Raw genomic sequence first — 20,526 nt, 5'->3', positions numbered from 1 at the left:
TTTTTCAACCCCTTTTTTCTGTCGACTACTCCTTCCACCGTCCAAACATTCTCTTAATCAGGACAAAAAACAAATGAGTTTTTTTAACAGCAAAATTCCCGAAATTCCAGGAATTCCGTAATACCACTTTTTAATAAAAAAATGTACTACTTCAAGATTTCTTGACCGATTTGAAAAATTCCAACACTAACCATTCAGAACATTCACCTTTTTTTTTTTTAGCATTTTTCAAAAAAATTCCCGCTTTTCCCAAAATTCCTATTGAAATTAATGGGACATTTTTCCAAGTTGCACAATTCCCACATTTTTCAACATATTCAAACCGTTCCACCATCAACATATTCCACTCATCCTGGGCATTCAAACAATATGTTTTCCAAATTTAAAAAAAATCCAGGAATTCCCGTTTTTTCAACTTGTTTTTTCACCCTTTTTTCTGTCGACCAACTTTCAGAATATCCACATTTTTTATCATTTTCAAAAAAATTCCCGGTTTTCCCGAAATTCCCATTGAAATGAATGGGACATTTTTCCAAGTTGCACAATTCCCACATTTTTCCACCTATTCAAACCATTCCACCGTCAACATATTCCACTCATCATGGGCATTTAAACAATATTTTTTCCAAATTGAATTTTTTTTCCCAGAATTCCCGTTTTTTCAACTTCTTTTTTCACCCTTTTTTCTGTCGACTAACATTCAGAACATTCAAATTTTTTAGCATTTTCAAAAAAAATTACCGCTTTTCCCAAAATTCCCTTTGAAATTAATGGGACATTTTTCCAAGTTGCACAATTCCCACATTTTTCAACATATTCAAACCGTTCCACTGTCAACATATTCCACTCATCCTGGGCATTCAAACAATATGTTTTCCAAATTTAAAAAAAATCCAGGAATTCCCGTTTTTTCAACTTATTTTTTCACCCTTTTTTCTGTCGACCAACATTCAGAATATCCACATTTTTTATCATTTTCAAAAAAATTCCCGGTTTTCCCGACATTCCCATTGAAAAGAATGGGACATTTTTCCAAGTTGCACAATTCCCACATTTTTCAACCTATTCAAACCATTCCACCGTCAACATATTCCACTCATCATGGGCATTTAAACAATATTTTTTCCAAATTAAAAAAAAATTCCCGGAATTCCTGTTTTTTCAACTTCTTTTTTCACCCTTTTTTCTGTCGACTAACATTCAGAACATTCACATTTTTTAGCATTTTCAAAAAAATTACCGCTTTTCCCAAAATTCCCATTGAAATGAATGGGAAATTTTTCCAAGTTGCACAATTCCCACATTTTTCAACATATTCAAACCGTTCCACTGTCAACATATTCCACTCATCCTGGGCATTCAAACAATATGTTTTCCAAATTTAAAAAAATTCCAGGAATTCCCGTTTTTTCAACTTATTTTTTCACCCTTTTTTCTGTCGACCAACATTCAGAATATCCAAATTTTTTATCATTTTCAAAAAAATTCCCGGTTTTCCCGAAATTCCCATTGAAATGAATGGGACATTTTTCCAAGTTGCACAATTCCCACATTTTTCAACATATTCAAACCGTTCCACTGTCAACATATTCCACTCACCCTGGGCATTCAAACAATATGTTTTCCAAAATTAAAAAAAATCCAGGAATCCCCATTTTTTCAACTTATTTTTTCACCCTTTTTTCTGTCGACCAACATTCAGAATATCCACATTTTTTATCATTTTCAAAAAAATTCCCGGTTTTCCCGACATTCCCATTGAAATGAATGGGACATTTTTCCAAGTTGCACAATTCCCACATTTGTCAACCTATTCAAACCATTCCACCGTCAACATATTCCACTCATCATGGGCATTTAAACAATATTTTTTCCAAATTAAAAAAAAATTCCCGGAATTCCTGTTTTTTCAACTTCTTTTTTCACCCTTTTTTCTGTCGACTAACATTCAGAACATTCACATTTTTTAGCATTTTCAAAAAAATTACCGCTTTTCCCAAAATTCCCATTGAAATGAATGGGACATTTTTCCAAGTTGCACAATTCCCACATTTTTCAACATATTCAAACCGTTCCACCATCAACATATTCCACTCATCCTGGGCATTCAAACAATAAGTTTTCCAAATTCAAAAAAATTCCAGGAATTCCCGTTTTTTCAACTTATTTTTTCACCCTTTTTTCTGTCGACCAACATTCAGAATATCCAATTTTTTTTTTATAATTTTCCAAAAAATCACAGCTATTTCCGAAATTCCCATTGAAATGAATGGAACATTTTTCCAAGTTGCACAATTCCCACATTTTTCAACCTATTCAAACCATTCCACCGTCAACATATTCCACTCTTCCTGGGCATTAAAACAATAAGTTTTCCAAATTTAAAAAATTCCAGGAATTCCCCCTTTTTTTCAACTTATTTTTTCACCCTTTTTTCTGTCGACCAAAGAATATCCAAATTGTTTATAATTTTCCAAAAAATTACCGCTTTTTCCAAAATTCCCATTGAAATAAATGGGACATTTTTCCAAGTTGCACAATTCCCACATTTTTCAACCTATTCAAACCATTCCAACATCAACACATTCCACTCATCCTGGACATTCAAACAATCATTTTTCCAAGTTAAAAAAATTCCAGGAATTCCCAGAATTCCCGTTTTGTTCACCCCCTTTTTTCTGTCGACTACTCCTTCCACATTTTCCAACCTACTTCACCTGTTCTACTGTCCAAACATTCCTCTTAATCAGGACAAAAAAACAAAGTTGTTTTTTGAACTGCAAAAATTCCCGGTGTTCCCGAAATTCCAGGAATTCTGTAATACCACTCTTTAATAAAAAATGTTACTACTTCAATATTTCTCGACCGATTTGAAAAATTCCAACACCAACCATTCAGAACATTCACTTTTTTTTTTTAGCATTTTTAAAAAAAATTCCCGGTTTTCCCGAAATTCCCATTGAAATGAATGGGACATTTTTCCAAGTTGCACAATTCCCACATTTTTCAACCTATTCAAACCATTCCAACATAAACACATTCCACTCATCCTGGACATTCAGACAATCATTTTTCCAAGTTAAAAAAAAAATCCAGGAATTCCCGTTTTTTCAACCCCTTTTTTCACCCTTTTTTCTGTCGACTACTCCTTCCACATTTTTCAACCCACTTCAATCGTTCCACCGTCCAAACATTTTTCTTAATCAGGACAAAAAAAACTAAGTTGTTTTTTTAACTGCAAAAATTCCCAGTGTTCCTGAAATTCCAGGAATTCCGTAATACCACATCTCAATTAAAAATGTTACTATTTCAAGATTTCTCAACCGATTTGAAAAATTCCAACACCAACCATTGATAATATTCAAATTTTTTCACATTTTTCCCCAAAATATTCCCGCTTTTCCCGAAATTCCCAATGAAATGAATGGGATATTTTCCCAAGTTGCACAATTCCCACATTTTTCAACCTATTCAAACATTTCTAACATCAACACATTCCACTCATCCTGGACATTTAAACAATTATTTTTCCAAGTAAAAAAAATTCCAAGAATTCCCAGAATTCTTTTTTTTTCAACCCCTTTTTTCACCCTTTATTTTGTCGACAACTCCTTCCACGTTTTTCCAACCTATTTCAACTGTTCCACCATCCAAACATTTCTCTTAATCAGGACAAGAAACTAAGTTGTTTTTTGAACTGTAAAAACTCCCGGTGTGCCCGAAATTCCGTAATACCACTTCTCAATTAAAAATGTTACTACTTCAAGATTTCTCTACCGATTTGAAAAATTCCAACACCAACCATTCAGAACATTCACCTTTTTTTTTAGCATTTTTCAAAAAATTCCCGGTTTTTCCGAAATTCCCATTGAAATGAATGGGACATTTTTCCAAGTTGCACAATTCCCACATTTGTCAACCTATTCAAACCATTCCAACATCAACATATTACGCTCATCCTGTACAACAATCATTATTCCAAGTTAAAAAAAATTCCAGGAATTCCCAGAATTCCCGTTTTTTCAACCCCTTTTTTCTGTCGACTACTCCTTCCACATTTTTCAACTCACTTCAACTGTTCCACCGTCCAAACATTCCTCTTAATCAGGACAAACAACAAATTAGTTTTTTTAACTGCAAAATTTCCCGGTGTTCCCGAAATTCCGTAATACCATTTGTTACTACTTCAAGGTTTTTCTACCAATTTGAAAAATTCCAACACCAACCATTCAGAAAATTCAAATTGTATAGCACTTTCAAAAAAATTCCCACTTTTCCCGAAATTCCCATTGAAATGAATGGGACATTTTTCCAAGTTGCACAATTCCCTATCCAAACCATTCTAACATCAACACATTCCGCTCATCCTGGACATTCAAACAATCATTTTTCCAAGTAGAAAAAAATTCCAGGAATTCCCAGAATTCACGTTTTTTTCAACCCCTTTATTCACCCTTTTTTCTGTCGACTTCTCCTTCCCCATTTTTCAATCCACTTCAACTGTTCCACTGTCTAAACATTCTTCTTAATCAGGACAAAAAAACTAAGTTGGTTTTTTTAAGTGCAAAAATTCACGGTGCCCGAAATTCCAGGAATTCCGTAATACCACATCTCAATTAAAACTACTTCAAGATTTCTCAACCATTTTGAAATATTCCAACACCAACTGTTCAGAACATTCAAATTTTTAGCATTTTCCCAAAAAAATCCTGCTTTTCCTGAAATTCCCATTGAAATGAATGGGATATTTTTCCAAGTTGCAAAATTCCCACATTTTTCAACCTATTCAGACCATTCCAACATCAACATATTCCACTCATCCTGGACATTCAAACAATCATTTTTTCAAGTTAAAAAAAATTCCAGGAATTCCGTTTTTTTTCAACCCCTTTTTTATGTTGACTACTCCTTCCACATTTTTCAACCTACTTCACCTGTTCTACCGTCCAAACATTCCTCTTAACGAGGACAAAAATCTAAATTGTTTTTTGAACAGCAAAATTTCCCGGTGTCCCCGAAATTCCAGGAATTTTGTAATACAACTTCTCAATTAAAAATGGTACTACTTCAAGATTTCTTGAACGATTAGAAAAATTCCAACACCAACCATTAAGAATATTCACATTTTTATAACATTTTCCCCAAAAAAGTCCCGCTTTTCCCGAAATTCCCATTGAAATGAATGGGAACTTTTCCCAAGTTGCACAATGCCCACATTTTTCAACTTATTCAAACCATTCTAACATCAACACATTCCACTCATCCTGGACACTTAAACAATAAGTAAAAACAATAATTCCTGGAATTCTCAGAATTCCTGTGTTTTTTCAACCCCTTTTTTCACCCTTTTTGCTGTCGACTACTCCTGCCACATTTTTCAATCCACTTCAACTGTTCCACCGTCCAAACATTCCTCTTAATCAGGACAAAAAACAAAGTTATTTTTTTAACTGCAAAAATTCACATTGTTTCCGAAATTCCAGGAATTCCGTAATACCACCTCTTAATTAAAAATGCTACTACTTCAAGATTTCTAAACCAATTTGAAAAATTCCAACACCAACCGTTCAGAACATTCAAATGTTTTAGCATTTTCCCAAAAATTCCCTATTTTCACAAAATTCCCATTGAAATGAATGGGACATGTTCCCAAGTTGCACAATTCCCACATTTTTCAACCTATTCAAACCATTCCAACATCAACACATTCCACTCATCCTGGACATTCAAACACTCATTTTTCCAAGTTAAAAAAAATTCCAGGAATTCCCGTTTTTCAACCCCTTTTTTCACCCTTTTTTCTGTCGACTACTCCTTCCACGTTTTTCAATCCACTTCAACTGTTCCATCGTCCAAACATTCCTCTTAATCAGGACAAAAAACAAATTTGTTTTTTTAACTGCAAAATTCCGAAAATTCCGTAATACCACTTCTCAATTAAAAATGTTACTACTTCAAGATTTCTCAACCGATTTGAAAAATTCCAACACCAACCATTCAAATTTGGGTATCAATCCGCAAGTAGTTACAGGACCATACCATGGTCATATTCAAAGTCCTCATCTCACCAGGGACATATCTCCTGAGTTTATAAACATAATATAAAAGAAGATTTTGTGATGCTAAAAAATATCACAGTAGTATCGATGAGATACGCTCCTGTACTTGGTATCATTACAGTGGATGTTAGGTGTTGATCCACCAATGGCATTTGTTTCAATTGTGACACATGGGAGCTACGGTGTGTAGTGAAGCATGTTTAGCTATTCCTATACTTAATACGTATAATACTTGTAAGAATCATACTTTATTTGTCGCCATGGAGGCGAGGATTAGTGATTTAGAAGTAGCTAAAACACTGTCGACTGGGGCTGGACATTAGCCGCTAGCTAGCTAGCCATGTCATAAAGCGGCGTGGCGACGTTGGTAGAGTGGCCGTGCCAGCAATCGGAGGGTTGCTGGTTACTGGGGTTCAATCCCCACCTTCTACCATCCTAGTCAAGTCCGTTGTGTCCTTGGGCAAGACACTTCACCCTTGCTCCTGAACATATTACGCTCATCCTGGACAACAATCATTATTCCAAGTTAAAAAAAATTCCAGGAATTCCCGTTTTTTTCAACCTCTTTTTTCTGTCGACTACTCCTTCCACATTTTTCAACTCACTTCAACTGTTCCACCGTCCAAACATTCCTCTTAATCAAGACAAAAAACAGAGTGTTTTTTTTTTAACTGCAAAATTTCCCGCTGTTCCCAAAATTCCGTAATACCATTTCTCAATTAAAAGTGTTACTACTTCAAGATTTTTCAACCAATTTGAAAAATTCCAACACCAACCATTCAGAAAATTCAAATTGTTTAGCATTTTCAAAAAAATTCCCGCTTTTCCTGAAATTCCCATCGAAATGAATGGGACATTTTTCCAAAATGCACAATTTCCAAATTTTTCAACCTATTCAAACCATTCCAACATCAACACATTCCACTCATCCTGGACATTCGAACAATCATTTTTCCAAGTTAAAAAATTCCAGGAATTCCCAGAATTACATTTTTTTTCACCCCCTTTTTTCTGTCGACTACTCCTTCCACATTTTTCAACCTACTTCACCTGTTCTACCGCAAACATTCCTCTTAATCAGGACAAAAAAACGAAGTTGTTTTTTGAACTGCAAAAATTCACGGTGTTCCTGAAATTCCAGGAATTCCGTAATACCACTTTTTAATAAAAAATGTTACTACTTCAAGATTTCTCGACCGATTTGAAAAATTCCAACACCAACCATTCAGAACATTCACCTTTTTTTTTTTTTTAGCATTTTTCAAAAAAATTCCCGGTTTTCCCGAAATTCCCATTGAAATGAATGGGACATTTTTCCAAGTTGCACAATTCCCACATTTTTCAATTTATTCAAACCATTCCAACATCAACACATTCCACTCATCCTGGACATTCAAAAAATCATTTTTCCAAGTTAAAAAAAATTCCAGGAATTCACAGAATACCCCTTTTTCTGTCGACTACTCCTTCCACATTTTTCAACTCACTTCAACTGTTCCACCGTCCAAACATTCCTCTTAATCAAGACAAAAAACAGAGTGTTTTTTTTTTAACTGCAAAATTTCCCGCTGTTCCCAAAATTCCGTAATACCATTTCTCAATTAAAAGTGTTACTACTTCAAGATTTTTCAACCAATTTGAAAAATTCCAACACCAACCATTCAGAAAATTCAAATTGTTTAGCATTTTCAAAAAAATTCCCGCTTTTCCTGAAATTCCCATCGAAATGAATGGGACATTTTTCCAAAATGCACAATTTCCAAATTTTTCAACCTATTCAAACCATTCCAACATCAACACATTCCACTCATCCTGGACATTCGAACAATCATTTTTCCAAGTTAAAAAATTCCAGGAATTCCCAGAATTACATTTTTTTTCACCCCCTTTTTTCTGTCGACTACTCCTTCCACATTTTTCAACCTACTTCACCTGTTCTACCGCAAACATTCCTCTTAATCAGGACAAAAAAACGAAGTTGTTTTTTGAACTGCAAAAATTCACGGTGTTCCTGAAATTCCAGGAATTCCGTAATACCACTTTTTAATAAAAAATGTTACTACTTCAAGATTTCTCGACCGATTTGAAAAATTCCAACACCAACCATTCAGAACATTCACCTTTTTTTTTTTTTTAGCATTTTTCAAAAAAATTCCCGGTTTTCCCGAAATTCCCATTGAAATGAATGGGACATTTTTCCAAGTTGCACAATTCCCACATTTTTCAATTTATTCAAACCATTCCAACATCAACACATTCCACTCATCCTGGACATTCAAAAAATCATTTTTCCAAGTTAAAAAAAATTCCAGGAATTCACAGAATACCCCTTTTTCTGTCGACTACTCCTTCCACATTTTTCAACTCACTTCAACTGTTCCACCGTCCAAACATTCCTCTTAATCAAGACAAAAAACAAAGTGTTTTTTTTTTAACTGCAAAATTTCCCGGTGTTCGCAAAATTCCGTAATACCATTTCTCAATTAAAAGTGTTACTACTTCAAGATTGTTCAACCAATTTGAAAAATTCCAACACCAACCATTAAGAACATTCAAATTTTTTAGCATTTTCAACAAATTCCAGCTTCTCCCGAAATTCCCATTGAAATGAATGGGACATTTTTCCAAGTTGCACATTTTCCCAATCTATTCAAACCATTCTAACATCAACACATTCCACTCATCCTGGACGTTCAAACAATCATTTTTCCAAGTAAAAAAAAATTCCAGGAATTCCCAGAATTCACGTTTTTTTCAACCCCTTTATTCACCCTTTTTTCTGTTGACTACTCCTTTCACATTTTTCAACCTACTTCAACTGTTCTACTGTCCAAACATTTCTCTTAACTAGGACAAAAAACTAAATTGTTTTTTGAACTGCAAAAATTCCCGGTGTTCCCGAAATTCCAGGAATTTTGTAATACAACTTCTCGATTAAAAATGGTACTACTTCAAGATTTCTTGACCGATTAGAAAAATTCCAACACCAACCATTAAGAATATTCACATTTTTATAACATTTTCCCCCAAAAAAGTCCCGCTTTTCCCGAAATTCCCATTGAAATGAATGGGAACTTTTCCCAAGTTGCACAATGCCCACATTTTTCAACTTATTCAAACCATTCTAACATCAACACATTCCACTCATCCTGGACACTTAAACAATCATTTATCCAAGTAAAAAAAAAAATTCCTGGAATTCCCAGGATTCCCGTGTTTTTTCAACCCCTTTTTTCACCCTTTTTGCTGTCGACTACTCCTTCCACATTTTTCAAACCACTTCAACTGTTCCACCTTCCAAACATTCTTCTTAATCAGGACAAAAAACTAAGTTGTTCTTTGAACTGTATACATTCCTGGTGTGCCCGAAATTCCGTAATACCACGTCTCAATTAAAGATGTTTCCACTTCAAGATTTCTCAACCAATTTGAAAAATTCCAACACCAACCGTTCAGAACATTCACATTTTTTAGCATTTTCCCAAAAATTCCAGCTTTTCACAAAATTCCCATTGAAATGAATGGGACATGTTCCCAAGTTGCACAATTCCCACATTTTTCAACCTATTCAAACCATTCCAACATCAACACATTCCACTCATCCTGGACATTCGACCAATAATTTTTCCAAGTTAAAAAAAAATCCAGGAATTCCCGTTTTTCAACCCCTTTTTTCACCCTTTTTTCTGTCGACTACTCCTTCCACCGGATCGGTGCGGCATCTTCAGTAATGCGGACGCTGTATCGATCCGTTGTGGTGAAGAAGGAGCTGAGCCGGAAGGCAAAGCTCTCAATTTACCGGTCGATCTACGTTCCCATCCTCACCTATGGTCATGAGCTTTGGGTTATGACCGAAAGGACAAGATCACGGGTACAAGCGGCCGAAATGAGTTTCCTCCGCCGGGTGGCAGGGCTCTCCCTTAGAGATAGGGTGAGAAGCTCTGTCATCCGGGGGGAGCTCAAAGTAAAGCCGCTACTCCTCCACATCGAGAGGAGCCAGATGAGGTGGTTCGGGCATCTGGTCAGGATGCCACCCGATCGCCTCCCTCGGGAGGTGTTTAGGGCACGTCCGACCGGTAGGAAGCAACGGGGAAGACCCAGGACACGCTGGGAAGACTATGTCTCCCGGCTGGCCTGGGAACGCCTCGGGATCCCCCGGGAGGAGCTGGACGAAGTGGCTGGGGAGAGGGAAGTCTGGGCTTCCCTGCTTAGGCTGCTGCCCCCGCGACCCGACCTCGGATAAGCGGAAGAAGATGGATGGATGGATACTCCTTCCACATTTTTCAATCCACTTCAACTGTTCCACGTCAAAACATTCCTCAAAAACTAAGTTGTTTTTTGAACTGTAAAAATTCCCGGTGTTCCCGAAATTCCAGGAATTCCGTAATACCACATCTCAATTAAAAGTGTTACTACTTCAAAATTTCTCAACCAATTTGAAAAATTCCAACACCAACCGTTCAGAACATTCACATTTTTTAGCATTTTCCAAAAAAATTCATGCTTTTCCCGAAATTCCCATTGAAATGAATGGGACATTTTTCCTACTTGCACAATTCCCACATTTTTCAACCTATTCAAACCATTCCAACATCAACACATTCCACTCATCCTGGACATTCAAACACTTATTTTTCCAAGTTAAAAAAAAATCCAGGAATTCCCGTTTTTTCAACCCCTTTTTTCACCCTTTTTTCTGTCGACTACTCCTTCCACGTTTTTCAATCCACTTCAACTGTTCCATCGTCCAAACATTCCTCTTAATCAGGACAAAAAACACATTTGTTTTTTTAACTGCAAAATTCCGAAAATTCCGTAATACCACTTCTCAATTAAAAATGTTACTACTTCAAGATTTTTCAACCGATTTGAAAAATTCCAACACCAACCATTCAAATTTGGGTATCAATCCGCAAGTAGTTACAGGATCATACCATGGTCATATTCAAAGTCCTCATGTCACCAGGGACGTATCTCCTGAGTTTATGAACATAATATAAAAGAAGATTTTGTGATGCTAAAAAATATCGATGTAATCACAGTAGTATCAATGAGATACGCTCCTGTACTTGGTATCATTACAGTGGATGTTAGGTGTTGATCCACCAATGGCATTTGTTTCAATTGTGACACATGGGAGCTATGGTGTGTAGTGAAGCATGTTTAGCTATTCCTTTACTTAATACGTATAATACTTGTAAGAATCATACTTTATTTGTCGCCATGGAGGCGAGGATTAGTGATTTAGAAGTAGCTAAAACACTGCAGACTGCGGATGGACTTTATCCGCTAGCTCGCTAGCCATGTCATTTATCATTTTTCCTGAGGGCGTTTCAGTGTTATAACTTCACCTTTATCGTTAGTTTTTAAGCCAAAATACGTCCGTTCCCCCTTTTCTGTCTACACACTGTGTCTGTTTGTAAGTACTCTGTGATTGTGCGCTGCCAAACATGCTCCTCTGCTTGTAAACCAGCAATGGGTGGCGGACCGGTACTTTTCAGAGGTGGTATAGTACCGAATATGATTCATTAGTATCGTGGTACTATACTAATACCTGTATACCGTACGACCCTAGTTGTAACAGGACACTCCGAATGCCATACATAACCCCGCCAAACTTTTCGCGGGGAAACGACTTCTCAATGACCTTACTCTTAATAAAACAGCCCATCGCGCACCTCTGGAGACGCGCGTCCATAAACATCACCCGGTCTCAAGTAACACCAGCAGTGGAGAACAATCTCACTTCAATGGGCTGTCCTCCTTTGACAAACCTTAGTTTAATCACCCTCTGGAGGTAGCCCCAGTCAGAGGCAGCAATAATGAATGTTACAAGCGGTTCCTGCATGACTGCGGAGGGACATGAAGAGCCCCTGAAGTCATAATCATGCCATCACCATCAGACCTCCAGTCCTTAAGGGGGCAGTAATCACGCGGACTGCTTGGTAATCATCCCGATACTGCTGTTGTGCTTCTCTGCGGGCCGTGCTCAGTAATCAGCGCCACTTTTTTTTGCCCACATCCACTTCCCTAATGATGTGTTCCGTCGCATGGTCGTGGAAATGTCATTTAAGGCCCGTGCAGTGTTTGCGTCACTTCGGTCAAAGTGGAGACTCGCCGATTGCTTTGAAGTGCAAACAAAGAGTGGCGGACAGATAATGACGGACACACACACACAGTCACCGCCGTAAACACACGCTGATAATTGTGCATGTAGTTTGTTATGATTGTCACACCTGTGTCCCTCTTCCTGCAATTGGACAGCTGTGCCAACACACACATACACACACACACATACACACAGACACACACACACACTTGTTGATGCTTTTTGTCCATATTAGAAGATACAAATAAATGTTTACCATTACTAAACAGGCCTGGAAATAACAACTGTTTTGATAGCCGACCATACTTGCCAACCCTCCCGAATTTTCCGGGATACTCCCGAAATTCAGCGCCTCTCCCGAAAACCTCCCGGGACAAATACTCTCCCGAAAATCTCCCGATTTTCAGCCGGAGCTGGAGGCCACGCCCCCTCCAGCCCCATGCGGACCTGAGTGAGGACAGCCTTTTCTTTATGACAACAGGGGTGACAAGAACTAAATAATCCAGACTAGAGATAAATTGTCTTACCTAAAAATAAATATATTTATTAATTAAAAATAAATAAATAAATAAATACATTTTTACTATTTTTTGCTAAAAACATCAAAATTATTTTTTTTTTTCTGACTCCTTATTACATCCAGCCATAGAATTATACATTAAAATAAACATATTTGAAATCATTAATTTTAAATGATCATAATAATTCATTTAAAATGACCATATTTAATTATTAAAATAATTGCTTGTTTATCAACAACTTTAGCATTATATTCATTACATTTTAAGCTCTTAGAAGCCAAGTTATGTTATATTCCTTAAGATTTATTTATGCAAGTTTGAAGTATCAATTATCTAAACACAGTTTTGTTTGCATATTTTCAGTATATATATATATATATACATATATATATATATATATATATATATATATATATATATATATATATATATATATATATATATATATATATATATATATATATATATATATATATATATGTATATGTATATATATGTGTATATTTGTATGTGTATATGTATGTATATATATATATATATGAAATACTTGACTTGGTGAATTCTAGCTGTCAATATACTCCTCCCCTCTTAACCACGCCCCCACCCTCAACCACGCCCCCGTCCCGACCACACCCCCCACCTCCCGAAATCAGAGGTCTCAAGGTTGGCAAGTATGTAGCCGACTAATCGACTACCATAACAATTAGTCGACTAATCGGGATTATGAAGCGTACACACTAGTGTTGTTCCGAAAACAATATTTTGGTACCGGTACCAATACCAAAATTATTTAGATACTTTTCTAAATAAAAGGGGACCACAAAAAATCGCATTATTGGCTTTATTTTAACAAATAATCTTACGGTACATTAAACATATGTTTCTTATTGCAAGTTTGTCCATAAATAAAATAGTGAACATACAAGACAACTTGTCTTTTATTAGTAAGTAAGCAAACAAAGGCTCCTAATTTAGCTGCTGACATATGCAGTAACATATTGTGTCATTTTCCATTCTATTATTTTGTCAAAATTATTAAGTACAAGTGGTAAAAAAATCAATGATTAATCTACTTGTTCATTTACTGTTAATATCTGCTTACTTTCTCTTTTAACATGTTCTATCTACACTTCTGTCAAAATGTCATAAAATCATTTAATATAATGTATTATTCTGTTGTTTGGATCCTTTACATTAGTTTTGGAGGACTTGCTTTACGACATACGTCACTCCCCCTTTCCCCATTCGTTAAAAAGACGGAAGTCGATGCGAACACCTGAAAAGAAGAAGAAGAAGAAGAAGAAGAAGAAGAAGAAGTAGAAGAAGAAGAAGAAGAAGAAGAAGAACGCCTACGTGCAATTACAGCTGTCATGGTCAAAGCTCCAAAACAACCAAAGAAACAAAAAGTTTTTTCTGAGGAGACAAAAAGAGAAAAACGCAGCCTCCCCCGGTCGGTTCTAATACTAATCAAATATCATCCCAGGGGCCATAGATAATCAATTCGGGGGCCGGATCTGGCCCGCGGGCTTTGACTTTGACACCCCTGTATTACTTCATTGTTTGTAGTGCATTTGATTGTATTGTTGTTCATATATTATTTCATATCTAAAAGTTAGTTTTTGTTTTTAAAACGCATGTTTTGTGTTAAAATTGTGCTGTTCATCAGGGACCAAGAATTGGTTGAATTTAAAGGGGAACATTATCACAATTTCAGAAGGGTTAAAACCATTAAAAATCAGTTCCCAGTGGCTTATTATATTTTTCGAAGTTTTTTTTCAAAATTTTACCCATCACGCAATATCCCTAAAAAAAGCTTCAAAGTGCCTGATTTTAACCATCATTATATACACCCGTCCATTTTCCTGTGACGTCACACAGTGATGCCAACACAAACAAACATGGCGCATAGAACAGCGAGCTAAAGCGACATTAGCTCGGATTCAGACTCAGATTTCAGCGGCTTAAGCGATTCAACAGATTACACATGTATTGAAACGGATGGTTGTAGTGTGGAGGCAGGTAGCGAAAACGAAATTGAAGAAGAAACTGAAGCTATTGAGCCATATCGGTTTGAACCGTATGCAAGCGAAACCGACGAAAACGACACGACAGCCAGCGACACGGGAGAAAGCGAGGACGAATTCGGCGATCGCCTTCTAACCAACGATTGGTATGTGTTTGTTTGGCATTAAAGGAAACTTACAACTATGAATTAGGTTTACAGCATATGAAATACAGTTGGCAACAACATGCACTTTGAGAGTGCAGACAGCCCAATTTTCATCAATTAATATATCCTCATCCGCTCTCTTTTCCTGAAAGCTGATCTGTCCAGTTTTGGAGTTGATGTCAGCAGGCCAGGGAAGCTAGGGTCGATATTCTTCTCTTGATCATCTTCGGTGGCATAAGGGATGGTGTGAGCCAAGACATCCAGGGGGTTTAGCTCGGAACAAACTGCCACCATTGCATGCTGTGCTACCAAGGTCCTTTGTCCCTGAATTGCTCACACACTCCGGCAGATTCAATGGGGGTCTGGCGGCAGATTTCTTTGACTTTATTGTTGGAAATGCATCTGCTTTGAGTGTCGCAGGATATCCACACATTCTTGCCATCTCTGTCGTAGCATAGCTTTCGTCGGTAAAGTGCGCGGAACAAACGTCCAATTTCTTGCCACTTTCGAATCTTTGGGCCACTGGTGCAACTTGAATCCGTCCCTGTTCGTGTTGTCACACCCTCCGACAACACACCGACGAGGCATGATGTCTCCAAGGTACGGAAAACAGTCGAAAAAACGGAAAATAACAGAGCTGATTTGACTCGGTGTTTGAGAAAATGGCGGATTGTTTGCTGATGTGACGTCACGTTGTGACATACTTGCCAACCTTGAGACCTCCGATTTCGGGAGGTGGGGGGTGGGCGGGGCGGGGCGGGGGTTGTGGTTGAGGGCGGGGCAGTTCGAATTCACCAAGTCAAGTATTTCATATATATATATATATATATATATATATATATATATATATATATATATATATATATATATATAAGAAATACTTGACTTTCAGTGAATTCTAGCTATATATATATATATTTTATTATATATATATATATATATATATATATATATATATATATATATATATATATATATATATATATATATATATATATATATAAATAACAGAAATACTTGAATTTCAGTGTTCATTTATTTACACATATACACACACATAACACTCATCTACTCATTGTTGAGTTAAGGGTTGAATTGTCCATCCTTGTTCTATTCTCTGTCACTATTTTTCTAACCATGCTGAACACCCTTTCGCAGGTACCCAGAAAGGTTTCGAGTACCACCAAAAAAACTGAATCTCTGAAGACAGTATAAAAATCTGTGTTAAAGGTGTACAAATACTTTTTGTATAATAAGCATGTTATTTTTTTACAAATGAGGGTTAAGAGTTCAGTACTAAAAAAAAAAGAAAATAATGTGTACAGTTACAGTACAGTTTTTTAATCGAGCTGCTGCATTTTTTGGTTGAGTTGTTTATTTATTTTGAGTAACTTCTATACATTTTTATAAGGGGAAGAATGTAATAGTGATCTATGTTTGTCTGTTGCCATCTCCTGGTGAATGTTGGCTATAGCGTACTGGGGTTACTTTTTGGTTGGCCAACGATTTACGTGGTGTTGCGCACACGACGTCACTCAGGTCCGCATGGAGCTGGAGGAGGCGTGGCTTCCAGCTACGCCTGAATTTCGGGATATTTTCGGGAGAAAATTTGGTTTTCGGGAGAAGCGCTGAATTTCGGGAGTCTCCCGGAAAATCCGGGAGGGTTGGCAAGTATGCGTTGTGACGTCATCGCTCCGAGAGCGAATAATAGAAAGGCGTTTAATTCGCCAAAATTCACCCATTTAGAGTTCGGAAATCGGTTAAAAAAAAATATGGTCTTTTTTCTGCAACATCAAGGTATATATTGACGCTGACATAGGTCTGGTGATAATTTTCCCCTTTAAGGTACGAGCTGTGTCACATTTAAAGTATTATTAAGGGCCGTTTTCACTCAAGTCTCTACTTGTGTACAGTTTGTCTTAGGTTATGTGGTTATTAAACATGTATAATAATATTTTGACACTGGTTTTGATCCCACTAGCATCCAATTAATATGACTTGTCACCCTTCCATGTAGCGTATTGTTCCATTGTGATTACCAATCAGTGCTACAAGACAAACAAAGGCTAAACTATTTGTCAAAGTGGCTTCCTTAACACGTAATGAAAGTTACGGCTTAATAAAATCACTGCCTTCCCTTTGTGCACTTTGTTGTACTCGTATGAACTCACGTCGCGCTCCCATAGAGCGCTCTAACTTCTTCATAGCGCCTCCATTGAGAACTTGGCAATGTCATTGTGTTCCCAGTTACAAAGCAAGTAAAGACAAATAAAAAGGCGCTTGACATAAAAGGGAAGAAAAGCAAAGAACAAAGACTCTTAAAAGGAAAATCAAGGGAAAAAAGAATCTTGAAGTAATATGAGAAAGGCTTTTGGTAACTTTATATCTATTCACGATTGTCGACGTACGTGTTCTCTTTCACAATGAAGTTCATTCGAGGACTACGTGGGAGAGCTTGCTCCTCAAAAAGAAAGGGAAAGGAAAACTTCCAACACAAAAGCTGTAGGTTATGCATTTTTTTTTTGCATTTATAGCTCCACTGAAGAACTTTCAGTTTTGGTTGATTTTGGCGGCGCCAGTGGACAAAAGTGGAAGTGTTTTGCCACATGTCTCATGTAAGTTAAAGTTAAAGTTAAAGTACCACTGATAGTCACACACACACTAGGTGTGGTGAAATTACCCTCTCTATTTGACCCATCCCCTTGTTCCACCCCCTGGGAGGTGAGGGGAGCAGTGAGCATCAGCATTTTGATAATTTAACCCCCAATTCCAACCCTTGATGCTGGGTGCCAAGCAGAGAGGTAATGGGTCCCATTTTTATAGTCTTTGGTATGGCTCACTTGAACTCACGACCTACCCATCTCACGGCGGACACTCTTACCACTAGGCCACTGAGTAGATCTAGCGCATATAGCGCAATACTGCCATTATCCATTCATCCATCTTCTTCCAATTATCCAAGGTCGGGTCGCGAGGGCAGCAGCCTAAGCAGGGAAGCCCAGACTTTCCTCTCCCCAGCCACTTCCTCCAGCTCTTCCCGGGGTATCCCGAAGCATTCCCAGGCCAGCCGGGAGACATAGTCTTCCCAACGTGTCCTGGCCTCCTACCGGTCAGACGTGCCCTAAACACCTCCCTAGGGAGACGTTCGGGTGGCATCCTGACCAGATGCCCGAACCACCTCATCTGGCTCCTCTCGATGTGGAGGAGCAGCGGCTTTACTTTGAGCTCCCCCCGGATGGCAGAACTTCTCACCCTATCTCTAAGGGAGAGCCCCGCCACCCGGCGGAGGAAACTCATTTCGGCCATTTGTACCCATGATCTTGTCCTTTCGGTCATAACCCAAAGCTCATGACCATAGGTGAGGATGGGAACGTAGATCAACCGGTAAATTGAGAGCTTTGCCTTCCGGCTCAGCTCTTTCTTCACCACAACGGATCGATACAGCGTCTGCATTACTAAAGATGCCGCACCGATCCGCCTGTCGATCTCACGATCCACTCTTCCCTCACTTTTGAGCAAGACTCCGAGGTACTTGAACTCCTCCAATTGGGACAGGGTCTCCTCCCTAACCCGGAGATGGCACTCCACCCTTTTCCGGGCGAGAACCCTGGACTCGGACTTGGAGGTGCTGATTCTCATCCCAGTCGCTTCACACTCGGCTGCGAACCGATCCAGTGAGAGCTGAAGATCCTGGCAAGATGAAACCATCAGGACCACATCATCTGCAAAAAGCAGAGACCTAATCCTGCAGCCACCAAACCGGATCCCCTCAACGCCTTGACTGCGCCTAGAAATTATGTCCATAAAAGTTATGAACAGAATCGGTGACAAAGGGCAGCCTTGGCGGAGTCCAACCCTCACTGGAAACGTGTCCGACTTACTGCCGGCAATGCGGACCGAGCTCTGACACTGATCATACAGGGAGCGGACCGCCACAATCACTGTAATATTGTCCAAACATATTACATCTCTCATGGCTATGCTGATGTTAAATAGCAGATACTATCAAGAAATTATCTTGGATTGCGCTACAAACATGACGCTACTACCAAGAATCTATCGGGCCGGATGCAGGTCCGAAGCAATGAAAGACCGACGGGAGATGTTTTCAGAAGGAAGTAGTAGTGAAACTCTCAAACTTGTGGATAATTATTGCTACCGTGCAAATTTCCTAGCATTAGCATTATCATTTTGATTTGAGCATCGAAAGCCACCTACTAGTTTAGCAGGATAGAGGCCAAGGCAGCATCGGTCTAAAATCCGTCATCTTTGAGCTCACGCCAGCAAGGGAAAGCCTGTTGATCCTAACAGTCCTTTTTTTGCAGACACAACTTTTCGTTTCTTTGGTCGTTTTGGAGCTTCTACCATGATAGCAGTAATTGCACATAAGCATTTTTCTTCTTCTTCTTCTTTTTCTGGCGGTACGCATCAACTTCCGTCTTTTTTAACGAATGAGGAAAGGGGGCAGTGACGTATGCCGTAAAGCAAGTCGGCACATTCGTAGATTTTTCCGTGGCAAGGTTCCTGCCACTCTCCTCAAAGTTGCTAAGGGCCAGTGGCACCAATCCAGACCCCCGGAGGTGTCATTCAACTAGTTGTAAGTCCATATATCATCCCAAAAGTTATGAACGTGTTTTATGAAGGCTGAAAAGTTGCTTAGTGCGGCTGTAAATATTCAATCAGTTAATTATATTAAGATTATTATTTCATGATAGATTAATTATTTAATGAACCTATTATTCTGGATATCCTGCACCTAGCTCATAGTGCCGGCCTCCACCTGTCAGTGGATCATCAACTTCCTGACTGAAAGGAAGCAGTAAGTAAGGCTGGGGATAATCACATCCAGCACCCGGACAATCAGCACTGGCTCCCCAATCCCGCTACACCAATGACTGCACCTTGGGGGATCCTTCTGTGAAACTGTTGAAGTTCTCCTATGACACTACCTTCATCGGTCTCTTCCAGGACAGCGACAGATCTGCCAACAGACGGGATGCGGAACTCTCTGGTGCGGTCAGAAAAATCTGGAGCTGAACCCTCTCAAGCCTTTGGAGATGCAATTGGACTTCAAGGGAAGCCCCCCTTAGCATTCTGAACAGCACAGTGTCTACTGTGGACTGTTTCGGGTTCCTGGGATCCACAATCTCACAGGACCTGAACCTGTGGACATCCCACAAAGACACAACCAGGAAAAAGGCACAACAGCTCAAGAAGTTCAACCTGCCCAAGGAGCTGCTAAACATGTTCTACGCATCCATCATTCAGTCTGTCGTGGACAGACACAGACTGCAACGGACGATTAGGACTGTGGAAAAGATCATCAGTGTCCACCTTACCCCCGCCAAGGACTTAAATCGGTCCAGGGTAAGTAAACGGGCATGTGGTATCACTGCAGACTTGTCAGTACCTGGTCATAAACCATTCAAAATCCTCTCCGGCAGGTGTTACAAATCACTAAAACAACCGGTCATAAGAAAAGTTATTCCTTCAAACTGTAATCTGATGAACTAATCTGTCACTGTGGATGTACTCACTCATGTTCACATCATCATCTTTGTTTTTGTTTCACCTTTCACGTTCATTTTTCGCTGTGTTTGTTGCATTTTTGTTGCTTTTTGCTTGATTGTAAAATATATCGATCGAGAGGGGGGGGGGGGTGTCAAT

The sequence above is a fragment of the Nerophis lumbriciformis genome, linkage group LG30 (genome assembly GCF_033978685.3).
Source record: "Nerophis lumbriciformis linkage group LG30, RoL_Nlum_v2.1, whole genome shotgun sequence".
Classification (NCBI taxonomy): Eukaryota; Metazoa; Chordata; class Actinopteri; order Syngnathiformes; family Syngnathidae; genus Nerophis; species Nerophis lumbriciformis.
Note: the sequence above shows the minus strand (reverse complement) of the source record.